Genomic DNA, 14,806 nt, shown 5'->3' on the forward strand with positions numbered 1-14,806 from the left:
GTCGATGGTCACTTTTGCTGAGCAGAAGCTTTTTAGTTTGATGTAGCCCCATTCATTTGTTTTTGCTTTTACTTCCCTTGCCTTTGAGGTCATATTCATAAAATCCTCTTTAAGTCCAAGGTCCTTGAGTTTCATTCCTATGTTTTCTTCTATGTATATTATTGTTTCAGGTCTTATTTTTAGGTCCTTAATCCATTTTGAGTTAATTTTGGTGTGTGGTGACAACAGTTGAGTTTCATTCTTTTATATGTGGCTTTCCAATTTTCCCAGCACCATTTATTGAAAAGGCTTACCTTTTTCTACTGTATGTTTTTGGACAAAAATTATTTACCCTTATAAATATGGGTTTACTTCTGGACTCTTGATTCTGTTCCACTGGTCCATGTGTTTGTTTTTCTGCCAATACCATACTGTTTCGATTACTGTCACTTTGTAGTGTAATTTAAAGTCAAGCAGAGTGATGCCTCCAGCCTCATTCTTTTTTTCTCAGGATAATTCTGGCAATTCAAGGTCTTTATGCTTCCATACAAATTTGATGATTTTTTTGTTCTATTTCTTTAAAAAGTGCCAATGGAGTTTTGATGGGGATTGCATTAAACCTGTACAATGCTTTAGGTAATATGGTCATTTTAACTATGTTGATTCTTCTTATCCAAGAACACAGAATATCTTTCCATTTCTTTGTTTCTTCTTCGGTTTCTTTTAGTTTTTATTATGTAGGTCCTTTACATGTTTCATTAGATTTATTCCTAGATATTTTATTCTTTTTGTTGCAATTGCAAAAGGAATTTTTTTTCCACATCTTTTTCTGACACCTCATTGTTAGAGTACAGACACTCTATGGATTTTTCAACATTGAATTTGTAACCAGGAACTTTTCTGTATTTGCTTATTGTTTCTAGCAGTGTTCTTGTGGAGTCTTTAGGGTTTTCTATATAGAGAATCATGTCATCTGCAAATAGTGACAGTTTGACTTCTTTGTTTTCTACTTGGATGCATTTTATATCTTTTTCTTGTCTGACTGTACTCGCTAGGACCTCCACTGTTATAGTGATTAAGAGTGGCTATCGTGGACAGCCTTGCCTTGTTCCTGGTCTTAGAGGGAAAGTTTTTAGTTTTTCACCATTAAGTATAATATTGGCTAAGTGTTTCTCATAGATGACCGTTATTATGTTAAGGTATTTTTTTTCCCTTCCGATTTTGTGAAGTATTTTGATTATAACCGGATGCTGTATCTTGTCAAAGGCTTTTCCTGCATCTCTTGATATGATCGTATGATTCTTACTTTTTAATTTATTTGCATAGTGTATCACAGTACTCGACTAGCGTATGTCAAACCATCTCTGTGCCTCTGGGAAGAAGCCCACTTGATCATGGTGTATAACCTTTTGAATATGTTACTGAATTCAGATTGCTAGTATCTTATTTAGGACTTTTGCTTCTGTATTTATGAGAGATATTGCTCTGTTGTTTTCCTTTTTTTGCTTTATCCTTTCCAGTTTTGGTATCAATGTAATTTTGGCCTCATAAAATGAGTTGGGTAGTATTGCCTCCTCTTCGATTTTTTGAAAGAGTTTAAGGAGAACAGGTATTAAATCTTCTTTGAATGCTTAGTAGAATTCCTGGTGAAGCCTTCTGGCCCTGGACTTTTACTTTTGGTGATGTTCTTGATGATCGTTTCAATTTCCATAGTGCTGAATAGTCTATTTATATTTTCCAGTTCTTCTTGATTCAGTCTAGGAAGGTTGTATTTTTCTAAGTACTGGTCCATTTCTTCTAGGTTATTAAATTTGATGTTATATACTTTTTCATAGTATTCTTGTATGATCCTTTGTATTTCTGCAGTGTCTGTCATAATTTCCCCCCTTTCCTCCCTGATTTTGTGTATGTGTGTCCTTTCTCTTTTTTCTTTAGTGAGTCTAGCTAGGGATCTGTCAATTTTATTAACCTTAAAGAACCATGAGCTGGAATTGCTGACGCGGCTCAAGGAGTCATTATGAGTGCTTCTCGTTAGTGCTTCTTCCTGACCTCTACTGAAACTATGGGTAGGAAGCGTGTCTTTATTGACACTAGGTGGTGGTGAATGTCTGCCCTGTCGCCACCCCATTGGGGAGAGAGTGGACCTTCTCATTACTGCTGTGTGGAGGTTGGAAGTCCAGTCTCCCCAAACTCGACTGACACCAAGGAGTAGAGGACTGACTTCCTGAGTATCCAGCAGAGATGGAAGCCTGACTTCCTTTTCAGGCTTCTCTGAAACCACCAGAAGCTGTCTAGCGACCCCTGCCAGAGGGATTGTTTTGTGATGCCTCATTACAGCCTAAAGAAGGTGGAAGTGGAGACTCTAAAAATGGTCTTTCCTGGTGTGGGTGGGTGATCGATTTAAACAAAGTATCTCTGGTTTCTTGCTTATGCCCGTGCTTGACTACATGACCATGTGATAGAGATTTGAAGCACGACAGTCAACTGGCTTTGCAAAATGAGGCCAGATGATCTTTTTGTCTGAAAATGATGCAGAAAAGGGCCAGAAGAGAGAAATAGTGCTTGCGATCTGAATTAAATATTCTATAAGTCCCTGTTAATGATGCAACTGAAAAACACATGCTGGCAAGCCAGCAGAGGACAACTGCTGTGAGCATGATCTTTGGAATCAGACAACCTGGGTGCACACTCTAGCTCTACCACTAATTGTCTGTATGACCCTGGAGGAATTATTTCACCTCTCTGAACTTCAAAAATAAAAATGACAATTGTTCATTTAACATGTTTTGATTCCCTCTACGTGCAAATAATTGCTATTATTTTTATTGCTACTCAGAATGTATTTAGACACTTCTCTTTTGGTCATCTTAAGAACTCTATGGGGGATACAGTGGCAGATTGCAAAAGTGGCTACCAGTTATTTCTTTCATCTAGCCATGGCCTATGGTGTTGCCTAGACTCAGCCTTGATCATGTGACTTGCTTTGGCCACTAGGAAGTTAGTAAACATGAAGCATATAGAAATGTATTCTCGTGAGTGTGAAAAGTGCTTGCTCTTTCTTGCTTCACTCAGGTCCCAGCTGCCATGTGAACAAGCCCAGGCTGGCCTACTGGATGATTACAGTCCCAGGGCCCAGTCATACCTCATCACCGCAGCCAAGAGCCGTTCTCTCCTAGACACATGAGAGAGCCATCCTAGCCCATGAGCTGACTGGCCAGCTGACCTCAGCCAGAAAAGGGACCCCACTAGTCAAGCCCAATGCCCAATAGGATGAACTCAATAAATGCTGTTGTACTAAGCCACTACACTTTGGGATGGTTTGTTATAAGCAATAGATTACTGGCACAAAGATGCAGGCGGGGGAGTCCAAGTACCATTTCTGCAACTCTTATGCACTCACTTATGACACTCAATAAAATGGGGTCAGAACATCTCCCCTGAGCGTTCCTGTGATAATTAGATATTGTGAAGCAGGAGCAGATGGAAGGAGCTTTATAACTTTGTTTCCTTGGAACATGGGAGAGATGTATGGACCAGGACCTGTAATTATATTCCCACGATGGAGCCTACCTCCACAGGAAGGAGGCCTTGTCTGTGACATTCAGAGGTTGTTGTGGGAGCCTGCTCTGGCTCTCTGGGCCTGCAGCTCAACAGTCCCCCAATGAGATCCAGTTTCTTCAGCAACCTGAGCACTTACTGTATGCCTGGCACTGAGTGAGCCTAGGGATGGAGAGGAAGAAACAGGAGACATTCCTCCCCCTAACAGATCCCTGTAGGTCACAGAAGCCCATTTAGGAAAGCCTTTTTTGAAGAATCTTGAATTTCCCCTTTGCATATCTCCTGGATTCTTTGCTTCGCCCTCTGCTCTTGTGCCCTCCTGTCTCTCCTTTGCACAGGCGAATAGTCAACGTCCACCACTAGGCGGCATGGGCGCACCACCGATAGCACCGTGTTTGCCAAGTGCAGAGAATGCACAATCCACTCGCACAGGACCCACAAAATTCTGACAGGAAAGTACAAAAGTGCAGTTACAGTTTCTTGCCTAGAAAGCATGCATGCCCCTGACTATTGTAGTCGCAGCCCAGTCCTGCGACTACAGCCTCAGGTAGGAAACAATAAGTGTAGTGACATGGGAAGAATGAAAACTATATATTCATACTGTCGTTTTCCTGCGATGGGAAGAATGGCAGTCATCCAGCCCCTTCTCCCATCCCCTCACCCACACATCCACCAGAAAAGCAGTGGAGTTTGTGTGGTGGACCCTCAAGTGGATGTGCGCAAACACTCGTGAAGGCTGATAAGCAATTGCGCCTGTCATGCCTATATCACCAGCCTTTTGAGATAACCAACTTGTTCCAGTTCTCAGTAAAACCATCATGCCGAGGATGAGTCTGTGTTCCTAGGTATAAAGGACACTCGCAGGGGTTGCACCATAGGAGAGGGCTGTTGGTTCCTGTAAAGCCACAGGGTGAGTAACTTCAGGGTTATAGTGCACATTGTATTTTCTGTGAAGAGGCCTCCAGGATGTACTTATAATATCATCCTGCAGGACACAGCAGTGTGTTCCTCATGCTCTCAAGATCAACATGGAGCATCCCTTAGCTGGAAGTTTAGTGCTGGATCCCTTATCTCTGGGTATGATGAGATAGTGGGGGTGGGGGCCTGATCTCCCCAACCTCAGGCCTCCTGGGAAGAGAAAGTGGAAGGTAAAAGTGCCCTGGGGTTCCTTCTCATGCAAGCAAGGCAGCTTATGTTCCTCAGCTGTGGGAGCTTAGTACTCCCAGAATCAAGTAAGGGACACTGCAGGGACCAGTCCCAGCTGGGGACCTCTCAGCATCGGCAGATCCCTCTGAAGGGTCTGGGGCTAAGGTCCTGTGTAGATTTTATGTATATACATACATGCAAATGACAAAAATACTGAAGGAAACAATGCAATGCTTTATTGAGACACAGTAAAGAGTAGCACTACAAATTGCTTATATTTCTTTTCCTTCCCAAATTTGTCAATAAATGAGACAAATATTATTGGTTTACTTACATTTTAAACAGCAGTGTCCTTCAGCTTTTCTTATTGGAACACATTAAGCCATAAAACTTTTTATTTATTACCACAACATCATGGTTTTTCAAATGCAAGGCACAGGCAAAGCATTGGGATGTTAGGAAAAATAAAGATTATGAGGGGAGAAAGGAAATGCTCCAGGTCTCTGTCCATTTGTACTGTGCTGGTCTCATGATGGGTCACATTCAGTGTTAGGTTGAGGGAAAGGGTCACCATTGCCACCTGTGTCATCAGACCTGTGTCTCACAGGCACCAGGGCGAATGGACTCGGTCTTTTCATCCCGGAGTCCCAGAGTCCCCCCGCCCCGACCTTCCTCTGCATCACTCTCACTGTCCAGGGCACAAGTCACCTGAATGTTTCCCGACCAAGCACCCGAGTTCATTTGGTCCTGTAAGACATTTGTAGACACTCCGTGTAGAGATAAGACCCCTTCCAAGAGTAACACCAGGATTCAGTGTCCTGTCAGCCTGATTTCTGGGGAAGGCGGGCCCATGGTCACTGCTCCAGGGTGGGAGGAGCCTTCTGGGTCCTGCATGCCCTCACCAGGGAGTCCTCCTCCGTCTGCGTCCTTGCCAGGTGAGGGCTGCCAGCACCCGTGTCCCCTTGCAGCTCTGATATTAACACATGTGCAGGTCGAAACCTGGGGCCTCAGCCTGGGTCTCAGAGGAGATGGAGTGGACACAGTGTCAAGAAGCTTCAGTCAGGCCAAGGAACAGGGTCCTCCTCACAGCTCCTCCTCTCCTGCCTCAGCTCAGTTACTGGACGGTTAAGTAGTGTCTGTTGCATAGATTTAGAATTTAATTTAGATGTATATTTTATGTTACTGAAGATTTTTGAATGAAACAACTTATCTACTACTGGCTTCATTTTAAATGTTTTTATATAAAAAAGCATATGAAGAGAAAAACACCCTGAACAAGTTAGGACTCAATGAATTATTATAGACACTCACCCAATTCACCACCATCAGGTCACCCCTTTTCTCCTGTAAAGCTCCCCCAGTGTTAACTGAGAAAAATACGTGCAAATTTAGTTCTTTCCACATGTCCATAGGTCAGTGTCTCCTTGGGAATTTTATTTTGTGAAGCATCTTTTTTATTCCTCTGGAAGAGGGTCATGGGAACAGCAGTATTGAAGATCATGCATGATGAGGTAGATGTCAGTACATTTATCCCCAAGGGTTACATGATTGCATATAAAATCAAGGCTGACAGTTCTTCACAGAACTATAGTACTCTACTTTCTTCTTCCACCAGTTATTGCGAGGATGTTGATGAGATTCTAATTTCTTTAGCTTATATATATATAGGTCATTTGCTTTTTACTGTTCTTTAGACAGAGGACTTTTCTTTCTTGAAAGCCCAGTAATATGAGTATCATAGACCCTGCCATTAGCAAGTGCACATTCGAAAGCTCAGGGTGTTCTTTAAAATGTGGATATAAAGCATTTTCCTCAAGTTTCAACACCTAAGCGATCATCTCATAGTCATTAGTTTCCTGAGTTCCTTGTTGTCAGGCAGTAGGCAGTTTCTCCACCTTCATGACTCAGGTTTTGGTGCAATGACAGGAGATCTTGGATCTCCCAGGCCAGTGTATCTGCAGGAAACCCTCCTCAGTGTGAAATCACTGGGCCTTTGGGGGTGTTTATGTTCAGTGCTGATGTATGAGGCAAAAGCATTTCAGAGAGGCTGGTGGCTCTGATGCTCAATCAGGCAGTGCATTTGTCACGACAGCAGCTGGTCCCTGCCTGCGCACTCTGCAGCGCAAGGAAGGGCCTTGGTCCCCGAGCACATCCTGCATCACCTTTCCCTCATTCCTGTGTGCCCTTCTGCATCCCCATCCTCTCTCCCTCGCTCCAACTGGTCCCCACTCTTTCCTGCCTGCACTATTGAAACATCCTCTGGCTGACTCCCTGATTCTACTTGCCTTCCATTCAAGACCGCCAGGCTCTTACTACATGTGGGACTATCTTCTGGTTTATGGATCCTCCAGACCATGCTGCCCCCTTCAACATCTTCAGTGGCCCCATGTGAAAGGTGAACTCTGTATCAGAGTAAGTATTTGACATTCCAAAACTCTTGGTAAGATTTCCTAAGTGTTTGTGTTTACTTGTCTAACAGGTCATGGTGGTGGAGGCAGGAGTCCACCCCATATCTTTATAGTACGCTTGGCTTGGAAAAAGGTGTCAATTTCCTGTATCCCATAGTTTGGAGAGCTATATCTGCTAGTGAGTATTTTTAAAGCTAGTTTATGCATCTGAAAGTTTCAAACATGTTTGCAATTTATTTGATAATTTTCCCAAGTAGAAGTGGGGTCTCAGCCCCTCCTTATAAACCAGAGGTGCCACTAGTGTTCCTTGTCACTGACAGATGCCTTTAAACAACACTGTGTCCCGTGTAAGGTTATGCTTGACATGGCTATGAGCCTTTGCCTGTTCACTCGGGTCACTGCCCTGTGAGCTGTGAGCCACCCAGTACCAGATCTGGATGACCTGAGAGTGCCCTGTGGTGAGGACACCCAGGCCATATTGGCAAGTCTCATGTGTGTCCTCCAGCCACATCCAGGTCTGGCTGCAGACATGGGACTGAGTCACTTCCAGAGCATTCCAATGCCTGGTAGTCCATTCTCTTCTCTGCTAAGACTCAACATTGCACAGCAGGAAAATGCCAGCCCACTGCCCCTTGTCAGAATGCCAACACGTGACGACCAGCAAAATAACACCGGTGTTTCATGCCACTGATTTGAATGAATAGTTCTAAACACATATGTGTGTGTGTGTATGTATGTATATATGTATGTATGTATATAAACACACACAAAGAGCAGCAGGATTAACACCCTTGTAGAAAATTCGGAAGGTGCTATAGAACATATAGGAAAATCTCAGTGTGCTTCTTTCTCCCTTCAATAGCCTTCCAGCTTTGGTCTCTGGACTTAAGAACGGGTAAATTTCTATATGTCTTTTGAGAGTGATTATGAACACCAGATAGCACGGACACCCTCTCATGTCTCTACGGGCTTTTCCTATATTTCCACATCGAATCTCCATTGACCTTGAACACACTGTGAGGGGACGACAGAGAGGGAGTCCTCTGCTTTATACTGTTCTCCGAACTGGGGTCTCAGTATAAGACCTGAAACCATAAAATGCATAGAAGAAAACATAGGAACTAAAATTAAGGACCTCGGACTTGAAGAGGATTTTATGAATTTGACCTCAAAAGCAAGAGAAGTAAAAGCAAAAATAAACGAATGGGATTACATCCAACTAAAAAGCTTCTGCTCAGCAAAAGAAACCGTCAACAAGATAAAGACATAATCATCTGAATAGGAAAATATATTTGTAAGCTACGCTGATACAGGCCTAATATCCAAAATACACAAAGAACTCATATGACTCAACAACAACAACAACAACAACAACAACAACAACAAAACAAGCGATCCAATCAAAACACGGCAGAGGACCTGAATAGACACTTCCCCCTAGAGGACATACAAATAGCAAACAAATATTTGAAAAGGTACTCAACATTGCTAGCTATTAGGGAAGTACAAATTAAAACTACAATGAGATACCATCTCACACCTGTTAGAATAGCTATAATCAGCAGGACAAATAATAACAAATATGGGAGAGGATGCAGAGAAATGGGAACCCTCATACACTCCTGGTAGGATTGCAAATTGGTACAGCCACTATGGAAAACAGTATGGAAGTTCTTCAAAAAACTAAGAATTGACCTACCATATTGATCCAGCAATCTCTCTACTGGGTATTTACCTCAAAGACTTGAAAATCTTTATCTCATAGAAGATATTTGCATACTGATGTTCATAGCAGCATTATTCACAGTGTCCAGTGCATGGGAACAACTTAAGTTTCCTACGAATGATGATTAGCTCAAGAAGTGGTACATATATACAATGAAATATTTTCCTCAGCCATAAGGAGAGATGAAATACTGCCATTTGCGTCAGTATGGATGGACCTCGAGACAATCATGTTAAGTGAAACAGGCAGAAAGGAAAAGTTGAAAATCACATGACATCACTTATATGTGGGTTATAAACCTAAAAGCAACAAATGAACAGGACAAACAAACAGAGACTCTGGGCATAGACAATGGACTGGTGGTTACCAAAGTGTAGGGGTTGGGAGAGGAGGGGGTGGTTTTGACGGGGCAAAGATAGTTAGAGGGAAGGCGAAGTGGGTAAAGGGGACCAAATATATGGTAGCTGAAGGAAACTGGACTTTGGTTGGTAAACACACAATAGAATATATAATGTCAAATTATAATGTACGTCTGAAAATTATATAATTGTATTAACCAATGTTACCTCAATAAACTTAATAAAAACTAAATAAAACAAAATAAGAATGAGCGTGACTGTCCACATATGAGCCAGGACACGTATTGAATTCTAGAGTTTCAGGTCATCTACAATTTTTATTTACATAATCACTGATTATATATTATTGCCCAACCCACTGTTAAAATACAGTGATTCTTTATTCTTATTTTTTCAGTGAATAGCCGGTCTTAAATATACACAATGACATGAAATTGTTCAATGAATTCACACAGTCTGAGAAATAGTTCAGCATAGAGTTTTAAGTAAGTGCGTAGATAAAGAATATAGGTTTAAAGAATAAGAGCATTTCTATAACATAGTTCTATGCTTAGAGAAAAATATAACTTTTGAAATCTGATTTCTTCAATGTTGCTTTTGAATTGATGTGGAACACTTTTCCAGTTGTTTGTTCTAGAAATGTCTGGTGACTCAGGAATATTGGAAATGGGTGGGGATCATACCATAATCAAGAATGGGACAACTTCATATGGTCAACGTGTTAGATTTGACATGTTCACCCCTGAAATTCTCACTATCAACTCTGTTTGCATGGGCAAGTCTTTTTCTCTCACATATCATGTTTTTTATTCGGGAGCCTGGTGTTCATTTTTTGAAAGGTAACACGTTTTCTGTTTTAATTCTCTTAACTGCCATCTTGCCCATGTAAACACACACGTGTCTCGAAAGCAGCAGTTGGACCCAGAATGTGCAGCGTGCGTTCATTCTGAAAGTTCTGTGACATGGCCCATCACCGTGGTAATGTGATGATGCGCTTCTTGCCTTCCGTTGCAACTGTCACTCTGTGAGTTGAGAGGGAGGAGGCGAGAAGGACTGAGAGACTCACTGCTCGAGACCTTGAGATGGGAAACTTTTGTTGTGGAGGTATGTTCATATTGACATTCTGAATGCTGCTCCTTCAAAGGGGCTGGTTAATCTTGACTGAAAATATGTTCCTCATTTTGTAAAACTACTGCCATCACTCTCATTTTGACTCCAGGATTATAAGTGTCTATATAGGTTTGTAGTATAACTTAATTGATATTTCTGATTCTTCTCTCAAGTGGACTGCCTTAATGATTTCCCTAAATTTAGAACAATGTAAGACTCCCTAGTGAAAACTTTATCCCCACTCTTGCAGAGACCAGATCCAGAGGGAACCCTCCCACACTACTTCAGGTGGGGAGAATTGTTCCACGGATTCACAGTGGTTGAGATCCCACCCCAGCAGTAGACATGACAGGGAAGGGGAATCCCAGGTCAACCGCTCAGAATGTGAATGTGACAATACGAGTCAAACGTCAGCAGTATAAATGCCGAGATTTTTGAAAGGAGAGAAGCTAGGATTTCATGGGGCATGTCCATGGGTGGGTGTGGACAGGATCCCTGGGAATCTGGGTGCTGCCTGGGAGAGCTGTGACATGGGACAGAGCCTTCAGGTGGGTGGAATGAACACTGAGTGACATGGATTAGGAGGGCTTGGTGGTTCTCCTCGATGGTCCTGGTGTGGGGTCACAGGTTGTTTAAGGAGAGACTCCTCTCAGAGGATATGGGGCTCTGTCCACTATCACTGCGTGATCTAGAGTTGGAGGAGGTAGTAGTAGACTCTGAATTTGTTTAAGATGGACATTGGCGGGGAAGGTGCACACTCAGTGCCGGAACATCCAGAGTCCGCTTTCAGCCGGGTCTTAGCTCAAGCTGCTCAGACTGTTGCTCTGAGCAATAGTCAGCAAACAATGGAGCTTTCAGACTAAAATCATTGACTACCTAAAGCACCACATCCTCAGGTCATTGGCATCGACTCCGTATCCAGGGTTGCTCATGGAAGGAAAGCTAAGATTTAGAATGTTGTCGTGTAGCAGGCAGTTGGTCCAGAAAGTTCTGAGTTGGCTTGAGAGTCACCCAGACCACTGGTGACCCAGGGGAGTCCCCTGGCATGGGGAAGTCTGAGAGTGAGACAGCTGACTGTGGGCTGATGCTGCAGGAGGATGGCCACAGGTTGGACGTCCCTAGTCCACCGAGGGGCTGTGATCAGAAGAAAGTGTCATATGTGGGGTCAGAGAAAGAAAGGTAGGAGCCAGAAACTGTGTGACACATGTAGACTGTGGTGACTCAGCCTCCTTTTCCAGAACATCACCTCTCTCCCAGAGAAACCTGGGGCCGTAGCATTTCAGCGAGACAGTGAGGGGAGCGCTTGCTTCAGGCATGCAGGGAATAGAGTCACGTTTCAGAGGGATGCTGGGCCTCTGTCCTCAAGACACCAAACATATTCGTACCCCAAACCCATCACTGGTCACACTTGTGACTCTGGGAAAGTTGCTTAAATTTCTGTGATCTTCACTGTAAAGTATGGGTCTCAGTTCCTGCTTAGCCTCCCCGGCTATAGGGTTGTTGTGGGCTCTCTGGGAGATGACAGCAGATACTCCCCATGAGACAGAAAGCATCACCACTAGGGCAACAATGAAAAGGAACCTTCCACCTTCCAGTGTTGTGGAGTCATCCCAGTTCCCTCTCTGGATGTATCCACTACCAAACATCCAGCTTGTACTTGCAGTCACACAGTGATTGGACACTTACGGAGCAATGACTTGGCACTGGTCACTTATTTTTCTGAAACTTTACTTGTATTCAATCACATTTAGTCTCATTATGTAAAAGTAACAAGTAGGCCATGGTAACATTTGCTCATTGCCAAAGGGGGCACTGAGGACCCAAGGTGTCTGCAAGAGTTTCCCTGGGAGATGAAGCTTCTAAAACCATTAGAAGCTAGGTGAACAGAAACCGTCACTGTGCTTTTCTGTGTGTCTATAATGTCTCAATTAAATTAAGGTATTCACCCTGTAGATCTGTCTCATTGGGGTTTTACACGCACACCAAACGGCACGATCTTCCTAAGTCTACCTTGGCTTCATGAGGGTCTTCTGGGCAGCTGTGAATAAATTATTGCTAATTTCCCTGTGGTCTTCTGCCAGCAACATGTCTACAGTACTCTGTATTGTCATGCATTTCTCAGAGTGTTGTAATGAGGAGGAGGATTCTCTCAAATCAGTGAGGGAGGGCAGCCGAAGAGTCCACTTCTCAAAAGATGACACCACCTATATGTACAATCCAGATAAAGGTACTGTGAAAATAATGCTAGCTAAGATACTTCAAGAAAATATCTTCAGTGTCTCATATTGAAGGGACCCATAATTTGTAAAAATACTAGACCATGAATTTCTTTTAGTTCGTGGCTGGAGATACACGTGTGTTCAGTCTGTCTGTGGTGCTGCCACCATGGAGGTCAGGATACTCTGACAACTCACGATGTGGTTCGTGTTTAATAGTAAACAGGTCTCTAGTACATGTTCATACATTAGCTGTTTCTGCAACATTATCTGAATAGATCTCTCCCTGATACTATGTGTCAGATTTGTCAAAATCAATAGATGTTACTTAGAACAGGTTTATATTCACATGAAAGTGGACGAGATAACACGGAATATACCCACATCCTACCCCAACAGTTTCCCCTATTCAAAACATCTTATATTTATGGGATATATTTGTTACAATGAGTGAAAAAATATCAGTTCATTTTCATTAATTAAAAGTCCGTAAATTCCCTTAAAATTCACACTTTGTGCTGTGACATTCTGTGAATTTCACAGGATCATAACTTCTCGTATTACCAGTAGTGTATCATACACCAGTGTTCATAATGGCATTATTCACAACAGCCAGATAGAAAGAACCTCGAAGTCTATCAAAGGATGAGTGGATCAAATATAATGTATACACCTCATGGGATACTATTCTGCCATAAAAGTAATCAGATTTTAAAATAGGCTACAACATGGACATACCTTGGAAAAATGTTTAGCTTAATGATATCAGGCCTGCGCAGAAGGACAGCCATTTACGATTGATTCCACACGTATGAAGTTTCTAAAAAAGCCCAATTCCAGAATTTTCTATCTAGAATCAGAAAAATAGAAATTGTAAGGGCTGGAAGGAGAATGAAGGCAGAGTGATTTATTCCTAGAAAAGTTTTGGATCTAGACAGCAGTGATGGGTCCACAGCAATGTGAATGTAATCAATGCTACTGATGGATATAGTCACAGATGATTAAAAGCAGCAAAATATGATGTAAATTTCCTCACAATAAAAGTAAAACGTCCAATATTATACATGCTGAAGACACTAGCATCATGTATGAATGCATGTATGCTGCAATGGTCTTGTACATTAGAAGAAGAGGGAATTTGCCCAGGTTTTAAGAAGCGCAGGAGGAATCAGAACCCTGACATTGAAACATAGCATGCAATTTAGATGCTATTTGATGGATTGGATTCTCTTGAGCCAGACCGTCAAAGGCTCTGTTTCTCTTTCTTGCCTGCTTCTTTCTTTGGCCTTTTTAAATCTACCAATGAAAATGTCCCCGAAGATGCTCAGTCTATGCTGTTCACCACCCACTTCCACATTCTCTACCCCACAACGACATAGAGCAGAGCGCTCTGAGACAGTCCCGAGCAGCCTCAGCAATAACTGACGGTGACTCTGTGTCCCCCTAGCTCCTGCCACCTCCGTGGTGCAGCACCTTCCTAGATGGTGGTCCAGTGTGGAGGTCCCATCCACTACCAAGGTAAGAAGGCCTTCCACCCTCCAAAATGGAAAGGTTGCTTTACTACTTTTTCAATAAAATTACAATCTGAAAATGTGAGCATGTACCTGCTAGGTAATAGAGACAAGGTACTCGGTGGGCAAATGTCAAATGAGAGTCTACGACCACCTGAAAGCTGATACAAGAGGGCATTCAAAAAGGACAGAATTATGTACAGGCTGTAGAGTCATAAGCAGTGTCCTCTATAGAACACTTTCCTCTAGGAAAAAAGAATTTTGTAATTGCCAAATCAAAGGGGCTTGAGACAACTTCCATGAAGAGCTCAAGCTTTCCCACAGGTGTTCTGTACATTTTCTCTTGTGGTCGTAGACTCAGGCACTGTTTCCCATCTGGTGTCCTAAGTCATCAAGACAACACAAGGTCTGGGTGAATAGTGTCCAGGGGAATATGATCCTCACAGAGTTTTCCTTTCTCCCATGACAGACGTACGCCGGACCCAGTGGTAAAGGTACGTATTGTTTAATCACTCCCTTGCTGACGATAAAGCTAGGTGCTTAAGAAGGTGGGGCTTTCCTGCCAATTGGGTCTGGAAGCCCCCCTGATTCTGCAATCCTGCCCCGGGGATGAGGGTTAGGGGTGTAATGAAAGGAAGTGGTCACACAGGAAAGTTCTCTGGCCGGTTGCTCCGTCCTCAGAAGCAAGGATAACACGTAGGTGGTGAAGTTTGTGTTTAGATATTTGGGGTTTTTATGTGTCTGTGTGGTGTGATTGTGAATGTGAGTCTGTGTGAGATTGTGTTTTCTCAGA

The sequence above is a fragment of the Rousettus aegyptiacus genome, unplaced genomic scaffold, assembly GCF_014176215.1.
Source record: "Rousettus aegyptiacus isolate mRouAeg1 unplaced genomic scaffold, mRouAeg1.p scaffold_m13_p_5, whole genome shotgun sequence".
NCBI lineage: Eukaryota > Metazoa > Chordata > Mammalia > Chiroptera > Pteropodidae > Rousettus > Rousettus aegyptiacus.